This window comes from Rhinopithecus bieti, unplaced genomic scaffold (assembly GCF_001698545.2).
Source record: "Rhinopithecus bieti isolate Rb0 unplaced genomic scaffold, ASM169854v2 scaffold_16834, whole genome shotgun sequence".
NCBI classification, from domain to species: Eukaryota; Metazoa; Chordata; class Mammalia; order Primates; family Cercopithecidae; genus Rhinopithecus; species Rhinopithecus bieti.
The window spans coordinates 1,475,883-1,487,318 of record NW_016809297.1 but is presented as its reverse complement, the minus strand read 5'-3'; the positions used below and the strand labels follow the sequence as shown (position 1 = coordinate 1,487,318).

The 11,436-nt window shown below is 37.1% G+C and overlaps 1 long non-coding RNA gene across 1 annotated transcript in view; it reads right to left on the bottom strand.

Annotated features, from left to right (window-relative positions):
- LOC108540097 (uncharacterized) overlaps nt 1-11,436 on the bottom strand; it is a 65,468-nt gene that overhangs the window by 21,384 nt on the left and 32,648 nt on the right. The window contains exons 2-4 of the long non-coding RNA XR_001888587.1: nt 10,045-10,281; nt 8,105-8,238; nt 5,898-6,000 (exon numbers count right to left, since the gene is read on the bottom strand). This is a non-coding gene — a long non-coding RNA (uncharacterized LOC108540097). The remainder of the gene's footprint in view (nt 1-5,897; nt 6,001-8,104; nt 8,239-10,044; nt 10,282-11,436) is intronic.

The window sequence follows — 11,436 nt, the reverse complement described above, 5'->3', positions numbered from 1 at the left end:
AAAAAGTGCTGGAATTACAGACATGAGCCAGCATGCCTGGCTGGTTTACAGATTTTTAAGAGTTTTCCTGGTTTTCTTATATTGGTTGTTATTGGTTTCTCCGTTATAAATAGAACTCTTTCATCATGTCATCTATGTGATCCATAATGTTATGTAATAAAACATATTTTAACAGTAACTTCAGCGAATACACTTACAAAACACACTTATTTAAAATATTGTTTACATTTTAATCAAACTTTCTCTTTTTCTCTATTGTAACTTTTACCTGACATAATGAAATTACAAACCTCATATATGAAAGAGATTTCATTCCAGCTTTCTACATTCTGACAGCAATTTCAATAATAATAGCAACAATCTATTGAGTACCTCTAATGTACTAGGCGACAGCACATAAATGCTCTGGTGATATTATCTATAATCCTAGCAGCCATCCTGCAAGGTTGCGTTATAAACAACACTTTTCAAAGAATGTGTGCACCTTACCCATTATCAACAGCTAGCAGGTTATTGAACCAGGAGTCAAACCTACGGGAAAAAAATCTAAAGACACTTTTCACAGGCAACATAACCAAACTGAGCTTTCCCAAGTTCTCTTTCACTTTTGTCACATATATCACACACCCACACAGACACACACACACACACACACAGATCTCACGTGTAATTTCTGACTGCATATTCTTTGTACACCATTCAAACAAAAAGAAGCTTATGGACTCAAAAGTTAAATTCCACCTTCACCTTACTCCCTTCCAATACTTTTCCTTCTCCAGGGGCAGCAACTATGAATAATTTTTATAGAACCTGTAAAGAAAGTCAAATTAATTCTCTTTAAGCTCTATATTGTATCTCACAATGTATCTGTGCTATCATTTATTTAATTAGTACCCTAATGGATATTTGGATTGTATGTCGTTTTTAACAATAGTGAAACTTTGTAACTTTTCTTAACTAAAAAACCTACTTTCAGTATTTTAATTATAAAAATAATATATTGCTCACTGAGTTGGCGAAAATAAATACTGAACCAAATAAAAGAGGCTGTGAGTTTGCTTTCGCCAAATTTGTTTCTGTCTCTTTAAACACACTTTGTATTTAGTAGGAAATTCTCAGAGTTTCTAGGCATGAGGAATTGCAGAGCATTCCCAATTATGTATCCTATTGGTTAAATCATTAGGAATGGAGAATATAGAGGTACAATATACTTGATCACACTGACATTTTGCTTGGTAGTCTTTTTTATAGCCCAAATTATTTAAATCCCAAAACAAAATATATTTATTGTAGAAAAATAGAAAAGGCAAATAAGTAAAATACTTTAAATCACTAAATAACTACTGTTAAAATTTTGGCTAGAGACCTTTTAAGAAATCTTATACATTATGTATAGATACACGAATCATTTACATATCGTAAGATCACGTAATTTGTATTAACTATTTTTTAACTTTCTTTACTCAATAATATGTCTTGAGATCTTTGTGCAAGTCATGATTAATTTAAGTGGAAAATGAAACCTTGTGTTCTCTTTTTCAAGAAAACTGGGATGCCACTTCTATAGGAGATAAAAGTACAAGCAGAGTGGAAAGTTTAAGCTAGTGGTTCTCATTCTTTTATTTTTTCCCATCTCTGTGTAAACACTTCAGCCTAGCCTTAAGCCTCCATATCCTTACTTGTATTAAAATTGGACTATACCATAATTGTACTTCATTTTAATGGACATCCAACTTTTATTTGCCACAAACTCCATCAAATCATGTTTCTTCTTATGTATGGTCTCTAGCATATATTTGCATACTCTTTAGCAATTTGTTGATTTGTCAAACATTTCAGTATCTTGCGACTGCTTTCTAAAAGCCTGTAAGGTTTCTTTAGTAGTAGTGATGACTTGAAACTTCTATGTCAGAAGTTGTTCCAAACTTAATCACTCCTCTAATTGTCTAATTTTAGTGCAAATTAAAGAGAGCCATAAATCATTTTTCTCAACTCAAAATTTCCACCTGTGGTTACACACAGCTTGCCTTGTACAGTTGTGCATGCAGTACACTGAACAAGTCTAGGGGTTATCATTTATACTGCAGAGATAGATAGACAGATACATACATATATATGCATACATACATACATCTCTCCAGTAGATAGCAAAGAAATGCCTCGTTGTAATAAAAGCAGGTTCTTATGACAATTTTCAAACAGATGATACGGGGCACATTTTTGTAATTTGCATGCTAACAGATTGAGGAGATCAGTTGTAGTGAGCAGATCTCACACTCTCCGGGAAAGGATAGTTTAGCTTTATGATCAGAAGTCTGAGAAAGAAGTATATTCGCTATGTATCACACCCTTTTATTTTGATTGTACTCTGCCTCATTTTGTTGCAGTTGTTTGCAGTCTCCACCACATATGGGACTGCAGCAACCTCAGTGCTAAACATATAATATTCTCCTTCAGGGGGCTTGAGTGCCAGCCAGGTGGTCCTGAAGGCCAGAACTGGACTAGGCAAGGTCTTGATACCTCAGGAAATTGGGGTGCCAAAACCAAGCAGAGTTGAAGCAAATTATTTTGTAAGAAAGGTCTTTAACTATTATAACTCATACTAATACACATACAGACACACACACATATATATATACATGCATGCATGTATGTATATATATAAACAAAATATTTTCATCTTACATGAATTTATTTCACTGCAAAATTAACTAATCTTGACCACATTTTTGTCCCTAAAGACATTCTATCTTGGGAATTTAATGGTTTAGAATGAAGGTTTAGCTATATGCAATGCAAAACCAGAATCACAATGACTTGTTTAAGATTAATTTTTATTCTCCTGACTTAAATAACACAATCTGAATCATAGACATTACTTGTGCTAACATATCATTGGACTTAAAATTTAGTTACGTTAAAAGAAAAAAAAAATCTAGCCCCACAGCCACAGCTAGCTGTAAGAATGTCTGGAAAATGTAGTCTTTGATCTGGGCCACCATGAACCCAGCTGAATATTTTATTGCTAAGGACAAAGGGAAGAACGGGTGAACTCTGCCCCAGGCTATGCTCAATAACCTCATGATTCAGTCCAGAAAAAAACCCTAACAACCACTTTTCTAGTGGAAGCTTCTTGCTTTTTTCCTTAAAATAGTTGATCTAATCCTTTTATAACACTTCTTAAAATTGAATTGAAAACGCAAGTAGCTCAAAATGGGAAATCAAGTTTTGTGAAGTTTCTTTACCTGAATCTATTAGCTATCATGACTGGGCCAACGTATTCATTAGAATGGTCTAAGAGTCATTCATTCGAACAAATATTTATTGAGCAATAAATTGCTTACATGGATTCTGAAAAACGTATCAGAAAAAAGTAGCAAAGAAGACTCTCAGTATTCATTTATCTATACATAAAATTTCATCCAAATCATCTGAATCAATAAATATTAAGGAAGAAATAGAAGCCAATTTACCAATGTTATTTATATCATGAAAACAATTATGTATTTTTGACTTGTGTAATTTAAATTTTCTTATAAGATTCAGAATGTAAGGCCTTTACTTTTACAAACAAAAATAAAACAAAAAAGATAGATGAATATATGAACAATCTTATAGCCAGGAAATTTTTCACGTAAGTTATTTGGATAACATATCTGATAAAGTGAAACATGTTTTCGTGAAAATAAACCTGTCTTTAAAGATAGTGAACAACAAGAATAATACAAAGTTAAAATAGAAGAAATAAAGAGTTTGAAAATGAACTTCAGAAATTCATAACACACTGTTTATCATAGGGAGTTTATACATTCACCCCCGGTTATTTGAGGAAAGGCCTTTCTTGGTATTAGTTGGACTCATCAGTGTGCATTGAAGGTGAATATTGATGACAGATCACAAGAAAAGGTTCTCGGGAACTGAGTGACAAAGTATAGCTGTCTACAAAATTCACTTTATAGGCTTAAGCTTTTGTGAATTTTGCTGATAGGCATTTTAAAATTCTGGATCATGATAATACAACATGCTGTATCAGAGGACTTTTGTCCTGAGGCTCTTCATGCCTAACAGGACAACGACAAATTAATATACACTATATATTTCTTCCACTTAGTCTCATGAAGCCTGTACATATTTCTTTAAGCAGAATAAATACGTGCATTTTCTGACACTAGCATTTACTTTTTGGGAAAGAAATATGCAGACAGTAAATATATGTCTTTCTTGGTTAAAGATGAAATCTTCCAAGGCATACCCCAAGCAGACTGTGCTGAATGTGATAATTTGAACACTGAGTATATCCGCCCCCATTCCTTACTGCCCATTTGCATATAACATTTACTGACCCATGAGCACAGCATTCCAGTAAACCCACAATGTACGGGAGTTCAGTGAGGCTCAAAGCAAGTACAAAGTAAACGTGTAATGTCTGTTACTGAGTAAATAGGATGGCAGTGGGGGACGCTGACACTTTCCTTTTTAAACCAGAAGTTACTTCCAACAGACAAAACAATACCATGTCTGTCTAAGAAACACAAACAAGCATTTCATATCTTTTCTTCCTGTGTTACCAACCACTTACACTGAAAATGATGACACAGAAGGAAGTGGAAAGACTGGGCAAGTCTAGCTACTTTTCTTTTTAGTTCTTCCTTTCTCACCAGTATGCCAAAGGCAGAGTGGTGGCAGAATGAGCATATATCAAGATGTGAAATGAAAGCATTTGGGTTAGTTTTGTACAGTGTTTAGACTCTGTTTGTAAGAACAAAATGCATATGCACATACAAGCTGTAATCTATGAATTGTGCTAATTTCTGTAATTCTGCGTGTAATTAAATGTTTTTATATTTCTATTTAAAACTGACATATCATCTGTAAAAGTGATATAAAGATAAATGATAAAATTCATACTCAAATTTTTTAATTTAAAAATTCATTAATTTTAAATTTTACTTAGAACAACATGAAATGGCAAGGAAAAAAAAACTCGTGAAAAGTTGAGAAAGGCTGCAGAAAAAAGGAAAGAGCTTTATATTATAGTACCTTCGATGGAAGTATTTTACTTGAACAAGTGAACTGATATTTTCATTTTGCACTGGGCCCCACAGTGTATGTAGTTCTTGTGTGAGCTCCACTGTCTCTGTCACTCCGCAGCCTCTACGATATGACTTAGGCATTGTCCTTTTTATTTCATTGCTAAGTCTGACTCTCTGTCCCTCCTACCCCCAGGATTTATGAGTCACCTGGTTCCTTTGACAAATTCCTTTTCTGCGTAATCTAGCTGGGGCGGGTTCTATTTTTTGTAGTTAAGCACACCGATCAATAATAAAAATAATAACTAAAATTTATAGATTATTACTGTGTGCTAGTACATATTCCCATCATGGTGAAGTACACACTATTATCTATAATTTATAGACAAGAAAACCTAGGGTTAAAATCAAATAAATTGTCTGAGTTGACTAGCTAATGCATCCAGGGCCAGGATTCAAACCCTAGAAATCTAACTCCAATTCCGTGTGGAGTCGTGTTTATGTTAATATTTGTCCTCCTAAACATTGTTGATCCCTATGGCAAGAATTTTACTATGTTCTAAATAGGCACAGTGCCACCTAAACAAATAGCCATTATTACAATCCAAGACAGTAAATGTTTAAGTATTGTTGCTGAAAACATAATTCTTAGGGAAGATACAATAAACTGTCTTTTCTGAGAACCACTTTGGTGGTGACAGAGAATGTTCAATGGCTTTTACATTTTGGGGAGTTGTTATCCCTGGGTTTCATTTTCCCGGATTGTAGCTTTCTGAATTTTACAAGATTTTGCCAGCACATGATAACGTTGATTAGAAAAGGCAGATAAAGTGAGAAAGTTAGATAGCTTGAAATAGGAATACTCACCTTTTTTTTTTCTATTTATCAGAGGTGCTAAAATATCTTTCCCAACAAGTCTTTTTCATGCTGCGTGTGCTATGGTTGCCCTATGGAAGTTCACACAGATATCCTGGCAGGATAAACATTTTGCAATTACAACTGATTCTTGAGAGTTCTTCACAAATAAATGAGATTTTTTTTTTTGAGATTGATGGAATGTGGGAACTTGAACAATACTTACCTGTACTAAGTATATCATTTTGCCATGAGTCCCTCACTCTGTGAAAATTAAATCATTCTGACTTAGGGACGCATGTCATTTCAGTTTTTAATGTTTTCAAATTTTGATGATAAAAGGTAACAGAGACACAGTACGTTGTTAAAAGCATGCAATTTACTATTTTTTTTTAAATAAAACATGTTATGTGGGCTAAACTGTGCAAGTTAAAACATTACAAACCATAAAGGTGAGGATCATAGGACAAATATTTCTCTACCAGCTATGAGTAGGATGCTGCCTTTGTGATTTATTCTAAAATAACAAAACAGTCTGAAACAATGAAGTGTTTCTCTGTGCTTCATGAATATATATTAATTCAGTTCATGACAGAACAAGTCATTGGCTGCCTCTGCAAAACAGCCAAAAGGGAATGATTGATTATTTTATGCAGAACCTCACAGGGTCTAAAGGTACTTGAAATCTGTGGTTGACAAAATGCAAAATACTGCCAAAAATGAATGCAACTCTTGAATATTATCACGATATTTATATTGATGACCAGAAGTACTTGAGAATTAATAATCACATGCTTCCCACATCTACTACAGATATCCATATAAAAACTATGTTTTCATTACTTCCTTAAACAAAACTATTATTGCCTTTAAAGTATATACACACTAGAAAATAGATTTGATTAGCTTCAGTTGCTCACTTCATACTTGCTAGTGGTTTACTGTTTTCATGAGAAAATGTTTTTACCATAAGTTAATATGAGCAAGTAGCTTGTTTTGTTTACAGTCAAATAAGGAAAATGGTCCTTCCCAAAAAGTAAATTGACCAAAGTTTTATTTACTTAGAATCTGAAATAATATCTTTGTGTAATTAGGTAACCATTTATTACTAAACTCATTTTTCAAATTTCCGGCAACTTAAAATTATTTTAGGGGAATGAGATTGCTGACACTTACTTCTGTCCACAAAATACATTGTCTTATTTTGGCCCCTAAACGTAGATCTCATGATACGAAATGAGATTTATTTAAAGGGCATTCACAGGAAGCAGGAATGGTGGACTGGGGAGGTTAAGAAGGCAAGAGGCCAGCACAGGCATGCACTATTGCAGTGGCTGCTGTAGGCAGCAGCAGAGAGGCTGCCAGAACCTCTGAGGAACAGCACACCCACACTGTCTACTTGAGGAACAACTACTGTCCTCCCTCAGTGCATGCAGGGTTCCCTGGGCACAATTACTCCCTCACACTGCTGGGCTGACAAGGCCCCTATGGTTTCAGAAAATGATCTGGCTAGCAGTGCCAGTAAAACACTAAACCGAATTCAATTCGGATTTTATTTTATTTTTATTTTTTTGGAGACAGAGTCTCACTCTGTTGCCCAGGCTGGAGTGCAGTGGTGTGATCTCGGCTCACCACAACCTCTGCCTCCCAGGTTCAAGTGATTCTCCTCCCTCAGCCTCCCGAGTAGCTGGGATTACAGGCGTGCACCACCACTTGGCTAATTTTTGTATTTTTAATAGAGATGGGGTTTTGCCATATTGGCCAGGCTGGTCTAGAATTCCTGACCTCCGGTGATCCTCCCACCTCAGCCTCCCGAAGTGCTGGGATTACAGACCTGAGCCATCGCACCCAGCCTAAATTAGGATTTTAGAGAGCACTCCTGGCACCTGCTTGAGGCAGGGTACTGTCAGCATGAGTTCGAGCTTGCCCAGACCTTGCTGCCCCTGTTGCAGCTAAAATCAGAGGTGGCCTGAAGGGAGGTGAAGCAGGGAAACAAAAGCATCTGCTGCCCATGGGTGTTTATTTTAAATAAAGAATAAATCTACCAACTTCACCAGTCACACCACCATACATATTCATCCTTATGCATCTTCATTTTTCTAGTCAATACTTCTATTGTTAGTAACAGGTCTCCATTTAACCTCCTCAAAATAATCTTTTTATTTGATTCTGTGTAGTGCCAGCCTTGCTTAAGCAAGATTATATCACAGGTTGCTTACCTTTTGAATTCTCTCAAGTCCTCGTAGGTTTGCTTGTGCTATTTTCTTGTCACACTCTGATCACAGATGCTTCATGCACTACCAGAGTATGTTAGTCCAGGCCCTCTGAGAAGCAGGTTCCAAGAGAGGACTAGCTGTGCAAGAGATTTATTAAAGCAATGTATTAGTCCATTTTCATACTGCTATGAAGAAATACCCAAGACTGGGTAATTTATAAAGTAAAAGAAGTTTAATGGACTCACAATTCCACATGGCTGGGGAAATCTCACAATCATGGCAGAAGGTGAAATAGGAGCAAAGGCACATTTTACATGGTGGCAGGCAAGAAAGTATGTGCAGGGGAACTGCACTTTATAAAAACATCAGATCTCATGAGACTTACTCACTATCACAAGAACACCATGGGATAAACCCACCCCCATGATTCAATTACCTTCCACTGGGTTCTTCCCATGACATGTGGGGATCATGGAAGCTACAATTCAAGATGAGCTTCATGTGGAGACACAGCAAAACTATATCAGGCAAGATCTCCTCCTCTGAGGAGGAGTTGGGGAGTGACAGGGGAGTGGGGACTGGTCAAACCAGGATGCAGCCTAATCACAGGTAAATGAGAGAGGAAAGGAAAAGGGAGGGTAGAAATGTCATTTTTGTTGTTGTTGTTGTTGTATTTGAAATATTTAATTGACAAATAAAAATTATATATATTCAAAGTGTGCAACATGATGATTTGATATGTGTACATATTATATAATGATTGCTACTGTCAAATTAATATTTCTATCACCACCTATAGTTACCATTTGTGTGTGTGTTTGTGTGTGTGTGTAGAGAACACTTAAAATCTATTATCTTATCAAATTTCAAGTAGACAATACAGTATTATTAGATATAGTCACTGTGCGGTACACTAGATTTCCAGAACTTATTCATCTGAGAGATGAGCAGGGCCATGGGGCAATCCACCTTCACAGGAGTCCAGCAGCCTGCAGGAACTATGCTGGGTAAGTGATCCTACCACTCCATCACTGGCCAGGAACCACGCATGGGAAGCATGGCTTCCATGCAGACAGGTATGGAGTTTGTAGCAACACAGCTGGGCTCCTCGCAGTCCCAGATCTGTGAGGCTCCCTTTCATGGCTGGCCACTAGAAAAGAACTTTCACCAGGAGAGATAGAAAAACACACCCGCTAAACATGTACTCATAATGGACTGAGAACCCTATTTAGAGATAATTTTGAAAATGCTTAAGGCACATATTCATGAAATTTAAGCAACTGTGATATCTGATTTGTAAAGATATTTTGGAGCAGGGAAATTTTACAATATTTTTTCAAATCACAGCTACTTAGACATCAGCTTATTTCAACAGCTCCTTTGTTTTCTTGCAGTGAACTGATGAAATATAGTAATAGTAGCTACTTCATAGGGCTACTATAAGAATCATATGAAGATGATGCAGGTAAAGCTCTTAACATAATGCTGCCAAATAGTAAAAGTTCAATTAATATTACCTATTGTTGAACTACCATTAAAAACTAATATTAATATTAAGCTATTGTTGAACTACCATTAAGTTTAATCAATATTAGCTATTGGTGAACTACCATTAAAAACTAATGTTACATGTATCCATATAAAAGGCATCTATTTTCCGTATGAATCCTGGCTCCACATTCCCCAGGAAAGATATATCTCCTTTCGCATTGCTTAAAAAAAAAATTAAAGGAACGGGTCACCAAGTTTGATCTTTTTACTTAAAGTGACAGATCTCTGTAGTTATGAATGTACAACTCTCAATCTACCGATTCTATTTTGTCATCTGCTGCTGCCAAATAATTCACCCCTAAAACTTAGTGGCTTAAAACAACAAGCACTCATTATGTCTCAAGTTTCTGCTGGTCAAGAACTCTGAAAGGGCTCTTGTGTGAAGTTCTCACTTAGAGTCACTCATGTAGTTGCAGTGAGATGTCAACTGGTCTTGCAGTCATCTGAAGGCTTGACTGCGTCAAGAAGATCCATTTCCAGGGTGGCTCACTCATTAGGCTGGCAAGTTTATTGGAGGCCTCAGATTCTCTGCACAGAGCTGTTTGAGTCTCTTTTCAGCATGACTGCCGGCTTCCTCCAGAGCAAGTGATTAAAGAGACACAGGTGAAAGTTGCAATGACTTACACGACCTAGGGTCAGAAAAAACACATCATCACTTCCACTGTATTCTGCTAGTCACACAGGGTTAGCACACAAGGCTATGAACACTGGGAGGCAAAGATCATTGGGGCCACCTTGCATTTAATGTATATATTAATATCTCCTACAGAATATATATACATATAGTATACAGAAGAAACTATGTTATGATAACAAGAGTGCTGACTGCACTGGAGAATACAGACAAGAACCATCTTTCAACAGAGCTCAACTAAGCCTTGGTTTTTCAGCCTTGTATACACAGGCAACTGCCACCTTGTGATCTGCCTTACTCTTTTAGGAAAGGTATAAAGCAAAGGCTAGAAATAGGCAGCTTTCAAGCAGAATTCAGCCCAAAGTCAGATTCAACTTGGCCTAATCAGTGCATTTAATGAGTAATGAATATGTAATCAAATGCCTTTAGAATAGTATTGGGTTCTTTACTTTGTCACCAGACTCTGCAGTCTTAAATTCTACAAGTTGTATATTATCTGCCTAAACCCTAAAGGCACTTGCAATCCCTGCCTTAAAGAAATGAGGGCCCTCAAGCCTGTAATCCCAGCACTTTGGGAGGCCGAGACGGGCGGATCACGAGGTCAGGAGATCGAGACCATCCCAGCTAACACGGTGAAACCCCGTCTCTACTAAAAAATACAAAAAAAATTAGCCGGGCGAGGTGGCGGGCGCCTGTAGTCCCAGCTACTCGGGAGGCTGAGGCAGGAGAATGGCGTGAACCCGGGAGGCGGAGCTTGCAGTGAGCTGAGATCCGGCCACAGCACTCCAGCCTGGGCGGCAGAGCGAGACTCCGTCTCATAAAAAAAAAAAAAAAAAAAGAAATGAGGGCCGGGCACAGTGGCTCACACCTATAATCCCAGCACTTTGGGAGGCTGAGGTGGGTGGACCATTTGAGGTCAGGAGTTTGAGACCAGCCTGGCCAACATGGTGAAACCCCATCTCTACTAAAAATACAAAAATTAGCCAGGCATGGTGGCAGGTGCCTGTAATCCCAGCTACTCAGGAGGCTGAGGCAGGAGAATCATTTGAACCTGGTAAGCAGAGATTGCAGTGAGCCGAGATTGTGCCACTGCACTCCAGCCTGGGCAATAGAGTGAGACTCAGACTCAAAAAAAAAAAAAAAAAAAAAA